Source organism: Triticum urartu, chromosome 4A (genome assembly GCF_056163025.1).
Source record: "Triticum urartu cultivar PI428250 chromosome 4A, HENAU_Tu73, whole genome shotgun sequence".
NCBI classification, from domain to species: Eukaryota; Viridiplantae; Streptophyta; class Magnoliopsida; order Poales; family Poaceae; genus Triticum; species Triticum urartu.
The window spans coordinates 337996529-338014647 of record NC_141876.1 but is presented as its reverse complement, the minus strand read 5'-3'; the positions used below and the strand labels follow the sequence as shown (position 1 = coordinate 338014647).

Here is an 18119-nt window from a genome sequence, read left to right as displayed (position 1 = left end):
CTTCATCAGGTTCTTGTGTGTTGCACGTTATCTACAGATGTACCGGTACACTATGTTTATGGTCGTTTCTACAACATGTTAAAAATCAAGAACTATTTATGGAGGTGTGCACACGCTTGGAGGCTATGACGAGGGATGCTTTTACCCGACATGGATGGCACCATGATCTTCGGATTGGCCCTCCTGTGTCATAGGCGTTATACAATATCCACATGATTACTTGTATTTCACCTTTTTGAGCTTGGACTTGGTTATGGCTGTGTGCAACTCAGTTATGCATAGGCCAGGTGTAATGTTGTAATAAAGCAGCCTTTGTAAAAGAATATATATTTTAAAAAATATTAATTGAAAGTTGTAGTGGCTGGAAAAAAATAACTCGGGCATCAAAGGAACTCCAGATAAAATTTCATATGTGGCCTGTCTAGACTATAAAAGGCCACACAAAAATAATCAACCTTTTTGAACTTCACTTAATATTTCTTTAGAAAGTAAATGCATTTATACTTGAATAAATGGGTTTGAACTACTGACTAGCTAGGCTAGTGTTAAAATTGTGTAGCTCCCAAATATCGCAAAAAGGCTAAGTGCAATGTGTGGAGGTGAATCTAGGTCTACAAGGAAACCGTTTACTTATTCATCATTGAACAAAATGGAAAAATAAAATGTCTATATTAATTAATTAATTAATTCGTACAATATGATTCAAAAAATAATAATTTCTAATTTTATAGTAAACCCCGGGTTGTTACATTGTGGTTGGCTATCAGTTGATACGTCCGTCAACTTGATTTGAGTTCAGGTGTTCAGAACTGGTGCCGATACATGGCGAAATTACCTGAGTGCCATTCTTGCCCTTCTATTGATTTAGGACGACGATAACTGCCACAGGTGTGGCATCTAGTGGGGTTGTGCCGCACGCCCTGTGTGGCACGGAGACGACCCTGCCCGCACGACGGCGTCCGGGCGCAGGCAGCCACAGCCCGCACATCCTGTGTGTGGCACAATCACCCACACATCCGGGCGATCGACCATGCTGCCCACACGACATAATGTGTCCGTTGTCCTGGCCTGCCTTCAAACCCCACTCCGACCTGCCGCCATCGTCTCCTACCTCTCCATCCCCTACATCCATCATCTTCCTTCTCTAGTTTCCATGGCAACCAGAGCAGATCCCTAGCACATTCCTACCCCCACCCCCACCCCCACCGCCACCCCTCCCCCGCGGCGACGAGCTAACAGGTCGATCTCCGATCTCCTCCTGTTTCTCGTCCTTCTTCTATCCATAAAATTGAAATTCCAGATTGCCTACGAAGATGGCGACTAGATCCACACTGTCATGGCAAAGACACCACAGATCTGTGTGTATTCCCCTTTGCCAACCAACATACGCCAGATCTGCCATATTATCCTAGAGTTGAACTAAGCTTCTAGGTTGGGTTGTTGCAAGTAGTTGCTCCAGAAGAATGTGTAGGATTTAATAAAATTAATGGAAAGAAAGGAGGAATTTGGGTAGTGCGTACGGAGGGGAAAAATTAATTGCCACATATATCTGACGTTAGTTGCCACCTATCTTTGCCGTTAGCTGTCATCATGTTATGTTGTTACTTGCCATCATATTATCTTGGTTGTTGCCATCTGTTCAAAATGATAGTTGGCATCCAGATTTTAGAAAAGGGAATGAATGTGCATGACCTACTTATCATGATGTATCGGTTGTCTATGCAAGAAAATGTGATAAGATTGTTATGTTTTCTTGTATGTGCAAAATAGAAAGTGTGCATTTTCGGATATTCATACGTTCTTGTTCATCCAGTGAGTGAAAACATAGTGGTAGAAAAATGCGGAAAAAAGAATCATGACGATGGCAGTGGTCCTTTGTTTTCTCAAAGGCCAGAAACGCCCCCTTGGGATGTAGCAGAGTACAACCAACTCATTTCCACAGGGCCGTTGCTGCCACTACTAGAGCAGTACGGGAGCATCGGTAGGATGCATGATCAAAAAAAGGGGCAGTTACCATGTTTGTGATGAGGAAAATGGCATTCTACTTATGTCCTACAATGTCAATTTTTGCAGGTTCTTATGACCCAACCACACACACGGGGATACCATGGCAAGTTCAGGCACAGGGTGCTAGCGCTGACAGATGTATGGGCGACCAACTTCAAGTATAAAATGTGGCAAATCAAGGTAATGCATATGAAAAAGAAACATACTGGTGTGGCCATGAAATTAAACTTGCAAGGATGACAAAGACTTATGAGTTATATGGAAAAATGCAGGAGCTTCATGCAGCACATGGCAACAAGCGGCAACCATGTACCTTCCATCAATGTCGTACACAGGTGAGTCGTATGAAGTGATTTTGTGGATAGTGAATCAAGAGAAGGAACATAGGTGACATTGGTGTTTACGTGGTGACTTGACAAAACACAGTTGTTGTGTCTGGATAGCTGTAGTTGCCATGCCTGGATAGCTACAGTTGCCATGCCTGGACAACTGCAGTTGCCATGGAAAATCAATTGAAATTGCCATGTGTAATCAAATGTGATTGCAATGTCTAAACAAGTATGGATGACAAGTGTGAACAAATCTATGTGCCATGGTTGAACCACTACATGTGCCAGGTTGTACAAACTACAGTTGCTATGCATTGACCAACTACTAAAATGTTCGCAGGTTGTTATGGTGGAACCACATCAGCAAACATATTGTGGCAAGCTTCACAGTTGCAGGCCAACGCTATTGTAGATAGAGCACAGCAAATTGGTATGACAGACCAGATACGATTAGCACATGCGGCACAACAAGGTAAAAATATGTGAACCAGCAAAACAGTAGTGCATTTTCTTTTGTGGAAAACTATGGGGGGAAAGTGGATTTGTCACATTGGTGGCGGAAAAACAACAGAAAATGCTACTAAGTGGAAGCGTGCAAAATAGTCATCTATTGTCTTTAGGATTTGTCAATTGTTGTATGCCTGTGTGCAACATTCGTGATTGACTCCATTTGCCTAGTGAGCTCGTACCTAGAATCCAAGTTTTGATGCTAAAGATGTCGGTTGCCATGCCTTGGCAATAGTAACTGCCATGTTTGTTGGACTGTAGCTGCCATGGCTGAAAAACTGCAGTTGCCATGCACGGCCACATGCAGATGCCATGACATGATGTATGAATGATGTCATGCCAAATCAGATGCAGTTGCTATATTCCGTTACGATAAACCTACCATTGAAGCAATGCTTACACATGCACCTGTTTTATTTGCAGGACCTTCAACTATAATCAACAACGGCGTGGGGACATCTACTGCGGGAACCTTTGAGCACACGGAAGAAGCGTTCCACCAGCCAGCCAATAATCCTGCCACAAACAATGCAGAATCAGTGTCAGAAATGGCAATCGTTCTAGTAATGCCGACAAGCACACCTTTCCACACCAGCACAAGAAACACTCAAGCAGATGAACCAGCCACCGATACTGAAGTGAACGATGAAACTAACGATGAAGCACAAGGGGATGAAGAAGATGGGCAATCAGAAATCATGGTACCTCAGCCACCATATGTTGGGCAGAGATTTGATTCGTTTGAAGATGCCAAGGAATTCTACCAGAGATATGCAATGTTCCATGGGTTTGCGGTCAACACCGAATACCATAGGAAAACTTAAAAAAAACTAACGAGTACAGCAGAGGTGAGATGAGGTGCTACAAGGCACGAAGGAACAAGAAAGGTAAAGGTGTTGCACCTGTCGTGCCGGAACGAAAGAGAGGTATCATTGTCAAGACGGAATGCCCTGTCCGGTGTAAGCTAAACGTAGATGGAGCACGGTGGGTGGTCACTGAATATTTCGACGAGCACAACCACGAACTCATAAAGAAGTTTGACCTAGTAAAATTTCTGAGCGCCCACAGAGGATTCAGTCCCCTCGAGAAGAAATTTGTAAAATTGCTACATGATTGTAACATCGTTCCATCAAGAATGTTCCAAATATTGTCCCTCATCCACAGCAGAGATGGTAGACTGAGTAGCATTCCCTACATACCGACAGACGTCACAAACCTAAAGGCAAAGTACCGCAAAGAGAGCAGGTTGGCTGACATAGAGGACACGATATCCTACTTCAACGAGAAAGCAAAAGCAGATCCTGATTTCTTCTACAGGATAAGATTGGACGATGAGGACCGTGTCAGAAACATGTATTGGGTGGATGGTGCTACAAGAAGAGCCTACAAACATTTCTGAGATTGCATTTCGTTTGACGCGACATATCTAACTAATATGTACAAGATGCCCTCCGCTCCATTCATAGTAATAAATAACCTAAATTAGTCATTGTAGTTCGGTTGTGGACTCGTTCGGAACGAAGATACGGATGGTTACACTTGGTTGTTCAAAACTTTCTTGGAGTGCATGGGTGGACTTGCTCCGATGAACATAATAACAGACCAGGATTTTAGCATGCGTGCAGGCATAGAGGAGGTCTTTCCGTTGGCAGTGCACAGGCACTGTAGGTGGCATATTATTAAGAAGGCTGAGGAGACGCTAGGACCGTTCTTTGTTGACCGTCCAGAGCTGCACAAGGCATTCAAGTTGTGCATGGACCACAGCTTGACGGTAGAGGAGTTTGAACGGAGCTGGACGGCTATGATTGAAACATATCAAGTACAAGACAACGAGGCACTTACTAGCCTGTGGGAGAAGCGAATGTACTGGGTGCCGGCCTACTTCATGTAGTGCTTCTTCCCATTTTTTCAGACTACGCAGCGCAGCGAGGGGTTCAATGTTGTTTTGAAGCGGTACATGAGCCCTGGCAACTCATTGCTGCAGTTTGCCAAGCAATACACCGCTTTGCAATAGAAAATACTGGGATCTGAGCTACATCAAGAAGCAAACACCGCGCTCAAGCAGCCTAAATTGCTAACATATTTACCGATGGAGAGGCAAATGAGAAAGACATATACTAACAAGATTTTTAACAAGTGGATTATCTTACCGTCTTATTTCCACAAGCATGAAGATAGTAGGTGCCATGTAGATTTCAATGCAATTGCCAACTTTTTTGACTTGCTCATCTATTGAAAATAGCCACTGAGTACATCATAAGCATGATCTACAGTTGCAATGTGAAATCAACTATAGTTGCCATGTGCATTGAACTGTAGTTTCCATGTGTAATGAACTATAGTTAACATGTGAAAATGATATGTAGTTGACATGTGAGACAAAACTGCATTTGCCATGTTAAATGAACTGCATTTGCCATGTTGAATGTTATGCAGTTGCCATGTGAAATATCGTGTAGTTGCACTATGGAAACAAACAACACAAAGAACACATGTGGGGAAAATAGGATTTCCATGCCATCATTGATTTTAGATACGTTTGCTATGTTACAACCTACATCAACATAAGGTGCTACAAAACATCATATAAGAGTTGAAAAAAAAAAGCACAAAAACATGCAAATTCCAGGAAGAAATAAAGCGTGCCATCATGTACACGGCTTACCAGGTGGACGAACATACGTTCAAGGTGTGTTCTCTCTTGGGCATGTTGGATTCGGAACCTGAAGAGCGGACAAGGGAAGGAACTACTTTGTGAAGGCCTCGATAAACAAAGGCGAATACTACTGCCAATGCTGCAAATTCGAACGGGACGGGATTGTGTGCTGTCAAATACTGAAAGTAATGGACATGGTCACGGTAATGCGATTGCCCCGCCATTTCATACGGCGGCGATGGACTTGAGACGCTGACGATGAGTTGGGGCCACAAACATCAAATGCAGTTTTGGCTATGCATGATGAGAGAGCAGAGGCAACCATGGAAGCTATGAGGCACGTTGTGTTGACCAGGAACTATGCTGAACTAATAGATGAAGCATGCAAAAGTGATGAGACAGCGAGGGTGGCAGAAAAACACAGGAAGGCCCTGAAAAGAGAGCTTGATGAGATCAAAAAGAGGAAGGCTGAAGAAGCCTTACATGGGTTCCCCCGCACCTGAAGTGTGCCTTCGTCCACGGGTCCATCATCTGAAAACTCGGAGGTAGGGTATGGAACAGCAAGCACGCAAACCCAGGTCAGGAACCCGCCCCGTTCCATCACAAAAGGGCGTCCAAAAGAGGTGAGATACAAATCAGGGTTGGAGATTCAAGCAAAACAAAAGAAAACAAAGAAAGGGACGGGCAATCCGTGAGCAACTCTGGAGGGTTGTAACTTGGATGTTGGTGACATTTTTGTAAGGTAGATGGTCTAGATTTTAAAAATGAGAAAATGACTGTTGATGGGCATCAGAATTTGACAGAAAATGACATGAATCAGTGACTACAATTGCCCCATGTGTGGTACTAAATCTGCCATGTTATTTCTACTGAATCTGCCATGTTATTTATACTGAATCTGCCATCGCATAGATTTCTGTTTTCAGTCAATGCATTTTATTCCACACATATTGTATTGTATGCATACTATGAAAAAACTAGTTGAAATGATCGCATGCAAAAAACACAAGCTAATGGCTGCTTATGAACTACCATGCTAACCGATATAGTTAGTAATGCAAAAAACCCAAAACCCCAAAAAACAGAATGATTACTTTCACTAACCGTGTCTGATCAACTATATTTTCCATGTTTTCAGGCATCATAGATGCATTCAAACACCCTACGGGTGCTACCAACCACAAACACATAATAGTACTGAAACATAAACGTAGCTGCTGTCACACCTAAGCAGGTTCACATCCACACATATATTACACACCACCACTATATACTACACTACGGGGGATGCAGTCATAACATAGTGCACGGACATAGTTTTAAAAGAACAAGTTGATACCTTACATTCCTCAGCCACAGAATGTAAGGTAGGCGTGCGGTATGGAGCACCACGTGATCACTTGTACTTCTTGTTGGCTTTTTTGACAGCTTCATCTATGAACTCTCGTGCATTGGCCCGCATGTTGAAATCTTCATTCATCAACCAATTCCATGTGTATATTTTGCGGAGCTCAACGACCATTGCAGCTGTGACGATAGGGACCCATTGGCCTTCCCACTTTGCAAGGTATTCCAACATGTGAAAGCCACAGTCATGCCTATAAAGAAAAGAATCAGGTCAACTCAAGAGAACAGAAAAAATCATAAACTTCAATGCAGAGGTGACAAAAGGTTTAGGATTGGTGTGGAGGACACATGAAAAAAGATAGTAATTACCAGTTTCCTTGCTTTGTAGTCGCGACATACTCGATTGGGAAATGACCGATCTGGACCCTTAAAGTTTTGTAGTGACGGTTCCATGTCTCTTTGAGGTTGTTGATGAAGAATTCAGCATGTGTAGTAAGGTCTGCATCAACTTCTGAACGCATTGAATCAAGCACCTCAAAACGTTGGTTCTTCAGGTCAAGGCAAATCATGTAGTGGTGACCACACTTGTCATGTGGGTCGTGTGGTGCAAGCTCTTGGAACATGGGGAACATTACCTGCAAGTAAAATAAAGGGAAAAAAGCAAAGTTCACATCAAAAACAGCAAATGATGTAGTAGGAAAATGATTTTAAAAGATATTACCAGATGCAGTAAGAGGTACATGAATGACAAAGCAGCAAGTGTCCAGAAATGCGCCCATGGAGAATGTTTATTGCTATGTGTAATTAAAAGAAGTTGCCATCGATGTATGAACAAAGTTGCCAATTATTTTAATTGAAGTTGCCACATAAGTTGCATTAAAAAGCAGGCAAACTTATTTTTCATGATAGTTGTTGCCACATGAAATATCTGTCACAAAACAGTATGTAGCCTACATGTGAAGCATGGCTACTGAAAAAACATAGCATGGGAGAAAATATGTGCAAACAAGAAGGAACACTCACACATTTCTTGAGTGTGAGCTTGAATTCACCATGCGCAGCAAAATGCTTCCTCAGGATTTTATGGTAGAAGTCATCATCCCATATTTTGCAGGTCACACTATACTGCATGATCGTCTTGTTGGGACAAATATCCATATGCCTATTGATGAAGTCAATCCCACACGCAACTACATTCTTCGACATTTTACCAAGTGGCCTCACAGACTCGACAAGATCACCCAGGTCGACGTACGTCGCATCACATTTATGATTTTGTTCTGTCCAAACATGAGCTGTATGAAAATGATATAACATGAAAGAATCATGTCTACTAAATAAAAAATGTAAACAAAGCATGGCTGGAATAGCGAAGGAAAAAATAAGAGAAAAGCAAGTGAGGGGTTATGTGGTGTGGACGTTACGCTTTCATCTCCTTCATGTACTTGTCGTTGGACCTCACATTTCCAAAATGCTTGACAATATCATATAGATGGTTTTGCTCCTTTGTGGCCTTGACTTCGGGCTCATAGTCATCCACGGGTGGTTTGTGAACTACCCTATGCTGCCTCACAGATCCAGGGGTGGCACTTCTAACGGTATCCTCGAATATCGACTCAGCAGGCACGTTAGAACTTGATTGCCCCTGACCCCATGAGGACCTCCTCTTCAATGCTTCCTCCTCAATCCCGCGGTAAGCTTCATCAAGTGACGGCGAAATCTCCTCAGGGGTGGCTGCAAGGATCAAACAGCGGGTTAGGATACATGGAAACAAACAAGTAATTGTGAAAAAGGGTACATAATGTGAACTGTAGGTGCAAAATAGTGAGTTGCCATGTGTAGTGCATTGTAGTTGCCATGTGGCAACAACTGTAGTTGCCAAGTACATTGAACTGGAGTTGCCATGTCACGGCAACTCCAGTTGCCATGTGCTTGGCGAATGGAACTGCAACATGGCAACAACTGTAGGTGCCATGTTGCAGCAACTCCAGTTGCCATGTGCATCTCATGAGATTTGCCATCACCACTGAGAAACCAAAAAACGCTTGTGACAAACGTCAGACTAAAAAAATGTAGAAAACAAAATGATAAACACACAAAAAATGTACCTTGCACTATCGACTCTGCAAACTTCACAGCCTTCCTGCCATCAGCCAATGGCTGCGCCATCATTGGGGCCATGCCTGCCGGGAAAGCAAAGGCAACTAGCATAGGATCTTACACCACTAGTTCATCTTGACTGTGATCGATGCCAAGGCCATAGCTTGGTGGGGTGAAGGCCATTGGGTCCCTCTCTACCCTACCAGCCGGATCGCGAACAAGTTGCTTGGCAGAATCCAGGGGTGATAGATCAACAAGCATTTCTGCCTCATCTGCTGTGGTATCATCAGGCTTATTAATAGGGCGGGGCATGCTGCCAGCGGTATCAATCGCAACTTTCTTGCCAATCTTCTTGTTTGGGCTGTATGGGACACTAATGTTGACTGGGAGCTTAGAAGTGCACAGATTTAAGTTGGGGTTCTCCATGGCGGTGAAAGACGCAGTCTGCTCCGGACATTCACCTTCGTCCATCGTGCCCGTCTTGCCACCTGCATCAGTTGTACACCGGACTTCTGTTTTCTCCATAACATTGCTTTTGGCAAGAGGTGGGAACAGTGTGGAAGCAGGCACATAGCCAAAGTCATCTCTGCTGCTCCTAGCTACATCTGGTGCATTGGGTATGTCTGCAGGATGCTTGCGGGGGCTATGACACCTAGGTGGAAGACCAGCTCACGCAACGGTCGCCGTAGCAACCTCTGGACCACCAGAAGCTGGAGCTGTTATGCCATGAGTCTCGCCTGTGGATGGCATCTCATTCTGAATTGCGGCCTCAGCCCCTTCTTTGTGGACGCAGAAGTACCAGTAGCCACACGCTTGGAATCTGTATCAGATGAGCGGGAATCTTCCTTGCTTAGGTTGATCTCGGGAGTGTCCACTTCAACACTTCACAGCAGCATCCCTCATTGCCAGCAGAGTGGGCAATATCTCAGCAGTCCTAGCAGATACTGACTCATCACTCCTAGATGTACGAACGCCTGTTGTTGTAGCCTGCACATCTGCAACCGACAGAGATGGTCAGCCGCTTGCATCAGAGCTAGTGGGAACAGTTGACCGTGCAGCTACAGTTTTGTCGACTGGAGCCTCATGAACATCTGAGTTGCCGCTTGTCGACATCTTGGAATGAATGCGTTTGAGTGGGTCTCTAGGGTTCTGTTTGGTCACGCGTGTAGTCTTCTTAAAAGTTCATGTAGTCTTCTTCACCCTGCAATAAAGCACATGAAAGAGTATAAAAATTTGAACAAAATAGTTGCCATGGTAGTCATCTTAAAAGTGAAAAATGTGTGATGTGCCTGAGCTGCCATTTGAGAACAAGGTATGGATGAGCACACATGACAATGTAGGTGGTGGACGGTAGTGGAAAGCTGCTAATTGCCATATAAGTGGAATAAGAATTGCCATGTGGCATAGTTAGCAGTTTCCATACAGAACAAGCAGGAGTTGCCATGCAGCAAAAAAGTAGATCATGAGAAAACAGCAGTTGCCCTGTGGGACTGATGGCAGTAGCCCATGTGGCAAGCTGGACAGCTTCACTGAAAAGCAGACGGTAGTTGCCGCATAAATGTATCAACTAAAAACGTTGTGTATGATCTAGAATGCATCAAGCAAAAAAATAGCACTATGACAATGAAAAAGCAGGGAGAACCTACTTCTTGATTGTCTTCCTCAAGTCTTCCAACACGACAGGATCCCCGGTGTTGGACGTGCAACCTAGTGGAAGCGGTGTCACCAGCAGTGGGAGAACCCTTGTTCAATCGGGAAGAAACACGGGTTGGTGTTGGTGCTTGTTTCTTCTTAACTGCTCATCCACCAACTGTCGCCTCACTGCATGTAGAAAAAATGGCAAAAAAGGGTACCAATTGTGAGACACAAAAATCATGCCGCACTTAGAAAACAAAGAAAAAAGAGTCGGTCTATTAAAAAGGAGGGACAAACAAAACACTAAATAGATGTCGAACCTCCTCCTAGCAGCTACGGGATCGGTCCTAGACCTCTTGACAACAGAGCCCTGCCCAACATCCTCTGGAGCCCTGCCCCTCTTTGAAGGCGACACCCACGTGTCTCTCACAACTGTCTGTTCAATGACTTCCTCCGGTGGGGGGACATTTGGTGCAGCCTTGTCCTTCTTACCACCTACAAGAACTTTAACATGTTCATCGTCGTCGGTTTCATGTTGCACATTCTCCATGTCATCGTCATCGTCCTTGTCGAGACCAGCATCTCCATCCAGTTCATCTTGCGTGTCAGGGAGCTCCTGTGTGACGCCCCGAGACCAATGTGCCAGTTGTCTCCCAGTTATTCGCCGTCATTGCCATGTCATTTGCTTGCGTGTTGCATCTTGTCATGTCATCATGTGCATTGCATCATCATGTTTTCAAAACTTGCATCCGTCCGGGTTCCCCAGTTCCGTCCGTTGTCCGTTCTGAGCCCAGACACACTTGCACGCGCCCGCAGCACCTCCGAGATATTATTTTATAAGCGCCCGCAGCAACAAACTTTATATGTAAATGGGGTGGAAAAATGCCTAGTTTAACATGGTGGCATCACTTTGCATATTTAACAACTATAAAATTGTGTTTAGGACAGAACAGTACCAAACCTAATATATGCATATGGGGATTTACCGGAATTGTTGTTCGTTGCTTCCGGCCTCATTTAAACTTGACTAGATAGGTAGTTTCATTTGCTTCACCCTCTTGCCATGTTTAACAACATTTAATATTGTTGAGTTCATAAACGAGATCGAACTAAATAACTTGTCGTGGTGTTTCGTCAATATGCAATTCATTGCATATTGAGCTCCACTTAATTTGTAGGGTTGCTTGTGCACTTTGCCATGCCATGACTCATTAAACCGGACATGCATCATACTTGTTTGCGCATCGTGCCATGTTTATGTGGCGGTTGTTTACTATGTTGTTTGCTCCTTTCCGGTGATTGCTTCTTCGGGTTGGTTCCGATAACGTCGTGTTTGTGAGGATCCGTTCGACTACGTCCGTTTGTCTTCTTCATGGACTCGTTCTTCTTCCTTGCGGGATTTCAGGCAAGATGACCATACCCTCTAAATCACTTCTATCTTTGCTTGCTAGTTGCTCGCTCTTTTGCTATGCCTATGCTGCGATACCTACCACTTTCTTATCATGCCTCCCATATTGTTGAACCAAGCCTCTAACCCACCTTGTCCTAGCAAACCGTTGTTTGGCTACGTTACCGCTTTGCTCAGCCCCTCTTATAGCGTTGTTAGTTGCAGGTGAAGATTGAAGTTTACTGGTTGGAACATAGAAATGTTGTTCCTTGTTGGAACATGTTTACTGGTTGGGATATCACAATATATCTTATTTAATTAATGCATCTATATACTTGGTAAAGGGTGGAAGGCTCGGCCTTATGCCTGGTGTTTTGTTCCACTCTTGCCGCCCTAGTTTCCATCATATCGGTGTTATGTTCCCGGATTTTGCGTTCCTTACGCGGTTGGGTTATAATGGGAACCCCTTGACACTTCGCCTTGAATAAAACTCCTCCAGCAATGCCCAACCTTGGTTTTACCATTTGCCTCACCACCACCTACTTTTCCCTTGGGAGTCGCTCTCTCGAGGGTCATCTTTATTTTAACCCCCCCCCCCCCGGGCTAGTGCTTCTCTAAGTGTTGGTCCGAACCGGGCAGCCTGCGGGGCCACCTCGGGGAAACTCGAGGGCTGGTTTTACTCGTAGCTTGACCTATCTGAGTGTGCCCTAAGAACGAGATATGTGCAGCTCCTATCGGGATTTGTCGGCACATTCGGGCGGTGTTGCTGGACTTGTTTTACCATTGTCGAGGATGTCTTGTAACCGGGATTCCGAGTCTGATCGGGTCTTCCCGCTAGAAGGAATATCCTTCGTTGACCGTGAGAGCTTGTGATGGGCTAAGTTGGGACACCCCTGCAGGGATTTGAACTTTCGAAAGCCGTGCTCGCGGTTATGGGCAGATGGGAATTTGTTAATGTCCGGTTGTAGAAAACCTGAAGTTGACCTTAATTAAAATACATCAAACGCGTGTGTAACCGTGATGGTCTCTTTCCGGTGGAGTCCGGGAAGTGAACACGATGTTGGAGTTATGCTTGACGTAGGTTGTTCTAGGATCACTTATTGATCATAGTTCTTCGACCGTGCTTTGCCTTCTCTTCTCGCTCTCATTTGCGTATGTTAGCCACCATATATGCTAGTCGCTTGCTGCAGCTCCACCTCATACCTTTACCTTACCCATAAGCTTAAATAGTCTTGATCGTGAGGGTGCGAGTTCGCTGAGTCCCCGTGACTCATAGATACTTCCAAAACCAGCTTGCAGGTGCCGATGAGTCCGTGCAGATGACGCAATCAAGCTCAGGAGGAGCTCGATGAAGATCTTGTCCTTTGTGTTGTTTCGTTCTAGTTGATCAGTAGTGGAGCCCAGTTGGGGTCGATCGGGGACCTTGTCGCTTTTGGGGTTCTTCTTTTATTTTGGCTCTGTAGTCGGGCCCTTATTGTTTTTGGATGATGTAATGCTTTATTCATGTATTTGTGTGAAGTGGCGATTGTAAGCCAACTATGTATCTCTTTCCCTTATGTTTTACATGGGTTGTGTGAAGATTACCTCACTTGCGACATTGCTTTCAATGCGGTTATGCCTCTAAGCCATGCTTCGACACGTGGGAGATATAGCCGTATCAAGGGTGATACAGGTTGGTATCAGAGCCTTCCCCGACCTTAGGAGCCCCATTGCTTGATCGAATTAGCGGACGAGTTGAGTCTAGAAAAATGTTTTGAGTCATTTAGGAATTATATCGGAGAGTTTAGGAATTCTTTTTACTCCCCGGTCCCCTCATCGCTCTGGTAAGGCATCCTGACGTAGAGTTTTGACTCTTCTCCTCTGAAATTTCACTGAAAAAATTAGGATCACGCGGGTATCTTGGAATCGTTCCGATGGTTTTGTGACGAGAACATTGTTCTTGGTGCCTCCTGACATTTAGGGGTTGTGGCAGTGTCTCGGGGAGTTGAGCTCCAAGGTGTTGTCATCACAATTTTATCGTTGCAGTTCTGGAATACCTAAGTTTAGTACACCGACATCGAAAATCTCTTTTATGCAGTTGTTGGTGAGATAACCTCGACGCCACCCAGTACTGGGGCGAGAGTTCGGGAGTATTGCCATAACTCGTATAATGGATGCTTTTCGAAGGTTGAGGTAGATGATTTCCGAAGGTTTCTTGGTTATGTGTTGAAGGATGGATACAGCTGGATGTAGGATTTGCTAGTTTGGGTGAGATATTATGCTTCCCATGTATCCTAAACACCTGATTGCATACCGGAAAATTTCGGGAGTTTATAAGTGGGAATTCAAGTAGCTCTTAGGATATCTTTCCGACAGATGTATGATATGAAATTGGGGTTCGACGTCTAGTGGTCCGCCTATTCACGGTTGGTTTTACAGTGGTCTCGTTGTGTCTTAAAGAGTCCTTGGCTATGCCGACTCAGGGACGCTTCGTATGTCATGTGCACTGCCTTGTACATGATGGTGCTGTACGATCGAGCCCGTGTAGGCCCCACCACGAAAAACTTCAGACGAAATCTCTATCATATGTTTGTTCCGGCTTATTCTGCAAGCCAATCCTTCGTTTTGTTTTAGTTGTGGTATTCGAGTTTCTTCGAAGTCAAATGTTGATTCCATACCTTTCCTAAGTGGTTTTCTCATACCCCTATGCGAATACTAATCCTCCTTGATAATCGAGATTGTTTTGCCAATCTTGTGCAACCGGCGTGCTTCTCTTCAAGTGGATCCGATCTTTTCAACATCAGCAAGATCAATTATCATTTCTTCTCAACGGTGTTTGTTTCATCCATCCCAAGTTGTCTTTGTTTTACCACCCTCCCTCCCTTTGTTTCTTCAAGGACTCAGATTTTTTCTTCCAGTATCCATTTTGTTGATGGGAAGTCTCTCCATTCTTTTTCGTCAATGTTCTTACCCGGTGATTTTCATGAAGATCCTAACGGAACCTCAAGTTCATCATTCTCCATTCTTTTCTTCTCCGGTGGATTCAATTCAAATTTTCTATGTTGGTCACATCCTTGCCTCGTTTTAAATGTCTTCTCTTGCCGGCGTACCTCCCAATCATTCCCCGTTCGCTATTCAATTGTTCCGGAGTGCTAAAGATATCTCAGAAGATTCGTGTTTTCCACTCTGCATTCATTCAAGATCTTTCGAGGTTGTTATCTCATTCAAGTCATTTAATTCAACCGGTGCAATCTCTCTTTTAAATCTTTTCAACGGTGTTCTTTTGAGTGGGCCCTAACCCACAGGTCTTTTCCCAGGATCTTACCTGACTCTTCTAATTTTACCGAAGCTATCCTAAATTCATTTCAAATTTGACGTAAGAATGATTCATCATCTGTCATATGTTTTTCTCCAAGATCTTTCAAATTATTTTCATCTTAGGATCAACCTCTCCTCTTTTCTTCATTCCGGAGTGTCTAAATAATTCATGGTGGTGCTTCTCGTCGTCATTCTCGGATTTTGAAGACCGAAGAAGAGTTTCTCTTTAATCTTGCTCCATTCTCTTCAAGATTCGTGGTTCTAATTCGAGACCATCCTCTCATAATTGTTTTGATCGTGAGAATTCTTTTCACCCATCCGAAGCATTTCTTGAGTTGTCTTCCATTTCTTTCCTCCGAAGGCCATCTTTTCAAATATTATTCATTTCAGCTGGCAGCTCACATTCTCCAAATCTTACCGGTGCATCAATCAAATATCCTCTAATCAGTTCTTGATCTCTTCATTCTCATGTATCTAAATCCCCTCAAGATTCTTCATTCATTTGCTAATTCTTTCCGGTGTTTCTTTATATTTTCTTCGTCCACTTTAAATTCTTACGGTGGTTCTTCCAAGATTCTTCTTCCTTCGTTTATCACATCAATGCATTCGTGCTTTCCAAACCCTTCCGGTGGTTCGTTCAATACCTTTCCAAGTTGGCGCGATGTCTATCTTAATCTTTTCTACGAGAATAAGTGGCGTGCCAAATCCATTGTTTTGTCATAAATTTAACTGGTGAAGGATAAAGCATAACATAATTCTTATTCTTGTTTCATCAAGTTTATTCAATTTCTTTTCTGGAGTGGCTCATCATATCACATTCTCAGTTCGAGTTGCTTATCTTTCTTTCCCGGAGTTCCAAGCTCTCGCAATTATGTTATCACGGAGATCTATCTAAATCTTTACAAGGTTCCACCTTGTGTTTTCAACTACCGTTTCTTTCCTTTTGATCATTCTTTCATTTAACGGAGTTCTTCATGGAGGTTCTACATGATGGTTCTTCAAGGATTTAACTCCTTCTCGAAGGGTTCATCAAGATTCTTTTCAAAGGAGCTCAAGCTTTCTTCAACTGGCAATCCAGAGTGCATTTCTTTATACCGTATCATTGGAGGTGGTATTATGTCATTCCTGATAATTTGAGTCATGTTTCATGATTCACAGGGTGTTAAGAATGGGGTATTTTAAATCCATAAACATCTTCATTGGAGTTATCTTGGGTTATATTTCACCTAAAGCTTTCCCTAAGGATTGTTGCTATTATGGTGCTTATAATTAACCCAAGTTCTTTTATCCTACTGGTGGTATAAGTTTCTCGTCTCCTTGTTGATATCAATCCAATCTGTTGGTTCCGTTAGTGGCATAATTTCACCTCATAGTTTTGAGATGTTTTCCATAAACCCACTACAAACTTATTCGTTTCGTTGTTGGTTTTTCCCAACAACTCCGTTTTAACCTTATTGGAAGGGTGCCTTCCAAGTTCATTTGTGGCAGAAGTTGTCATTTTCTTCTCAATCCTTTCTTTTTCAATTATCTATCTTCTATTTCTTTCTTCTGGAGGCATTGTGTTGTTGCTCTTTTCAATCATCATCTCGAATGTGTCAGGACCATGCTCTTGTTGTGCTTATCCATTTAACCGGAGTGTCGTGCCCTTTTTTCAAGTTCTATGATCTTATCAAGTTTTACCTCCCGTCTCAACCGGAGTGCTGTCCGAAATCTTTCTTACCCCTTGTGCCATTCTTTCAATAGTTCCGGAGGTAATGTGTTGTTGATTTCATAAAGTATCATCCAATCTTCCCAAGATCATGTTCGATTCCTTCCATTTATAGTCGGAGTGCTGTCCAAGATTATATCATTCTTAATCCTTCTCTATCTTGTTTTAACCGGAGTGGTTTCAATATATATCTTGCCCTTCAACCTCAAGGTTTTTTTTTCGCAATGCTCCTTGTTCCTCTTTTCAAATGGAGTGTTTTCGACTTTGTTCATCTCCGTTGTATTATTTTCTCAAGAATGGTTTAACCTTTTCAAGGTTCTGTGGTTTCACTCGTTTGTCAAAGAAGCAACTTAGTTTTACCTCTTCTCTTTGTCTTCCGTTTTCCCTCCGGTGCCATTCTAGATCTCGGGACGAGATCCTCTCGTAGTGGTGGAGTGTTGTGACGCCCCGAGACCAATGTGCCAGTTGTCTCCCAGTTATTCGCCATCGTTGCCATGTCATTTGCTTGCGTGTTGCATCTTGTCATGTCATCATGTGCATTGCATCATCATGTTTTCAAAACTTGCATCCGTCCGGGTTCCCCAGTTCCGTTCGTTGTCCGTTCTGATCCCAGACACACTTGCACGCGCCCGCGGCACCTCCGAAATATTATTTTATAAGTGGCCGGAAAATGTTCTCGGATTGGGGTGAAAGTTGGCATGCGGTGTTGTTTTAGTGTTAGTAGGTCACCTGCCAAGTTTCATCGCATTCGGAGTTCGTTTGATAGCCCAACCGTTAAACTATAGCGGTAGTATAGCCGGTCTAACGTCGGACGTTTTCGGTCTCCAAAAACTGTTGCCGGGCTTTCCCTCTTTTTCCTCTCTAGCCCATCTACACAGCCCACCTAGGCCCAGCCTACTCCTCCTCGTGCCTGGAGCCGTCCGATCGTGATCCGAGGGTCCGGAAACGGATGAAAACCCCTAACCCTAGACCCCTGCCTATTTAAGAAGCCCCCCTTGCCATTTTCGGGTGCCCCTAGCCTTCCCCTACCCTCAGCCGCCGCATCCCCCTCGAAAACCGCACCACCAGCCAGATCCACCCACTTCCTCCTCGTTTTTCGGTGCCCTCCACCTCCACCTTGCCACTTGGCGCGCAGTCATTGACTAC

The 18119-nt window shown here is 43.9% G+C and overlaps 1 pseudogene; it reads left to right on the top strand.

Moving 5' to 3' along the window:
- Positions 1–2172: 2172 nt before the first annotated feature.
- On the top strand, positions 2173–3700 carry LOC147975774 (uncharacterized; annotated as a pseudogene).
- Positions 3701–18119: the final 14419 nt, after the last annotated feature.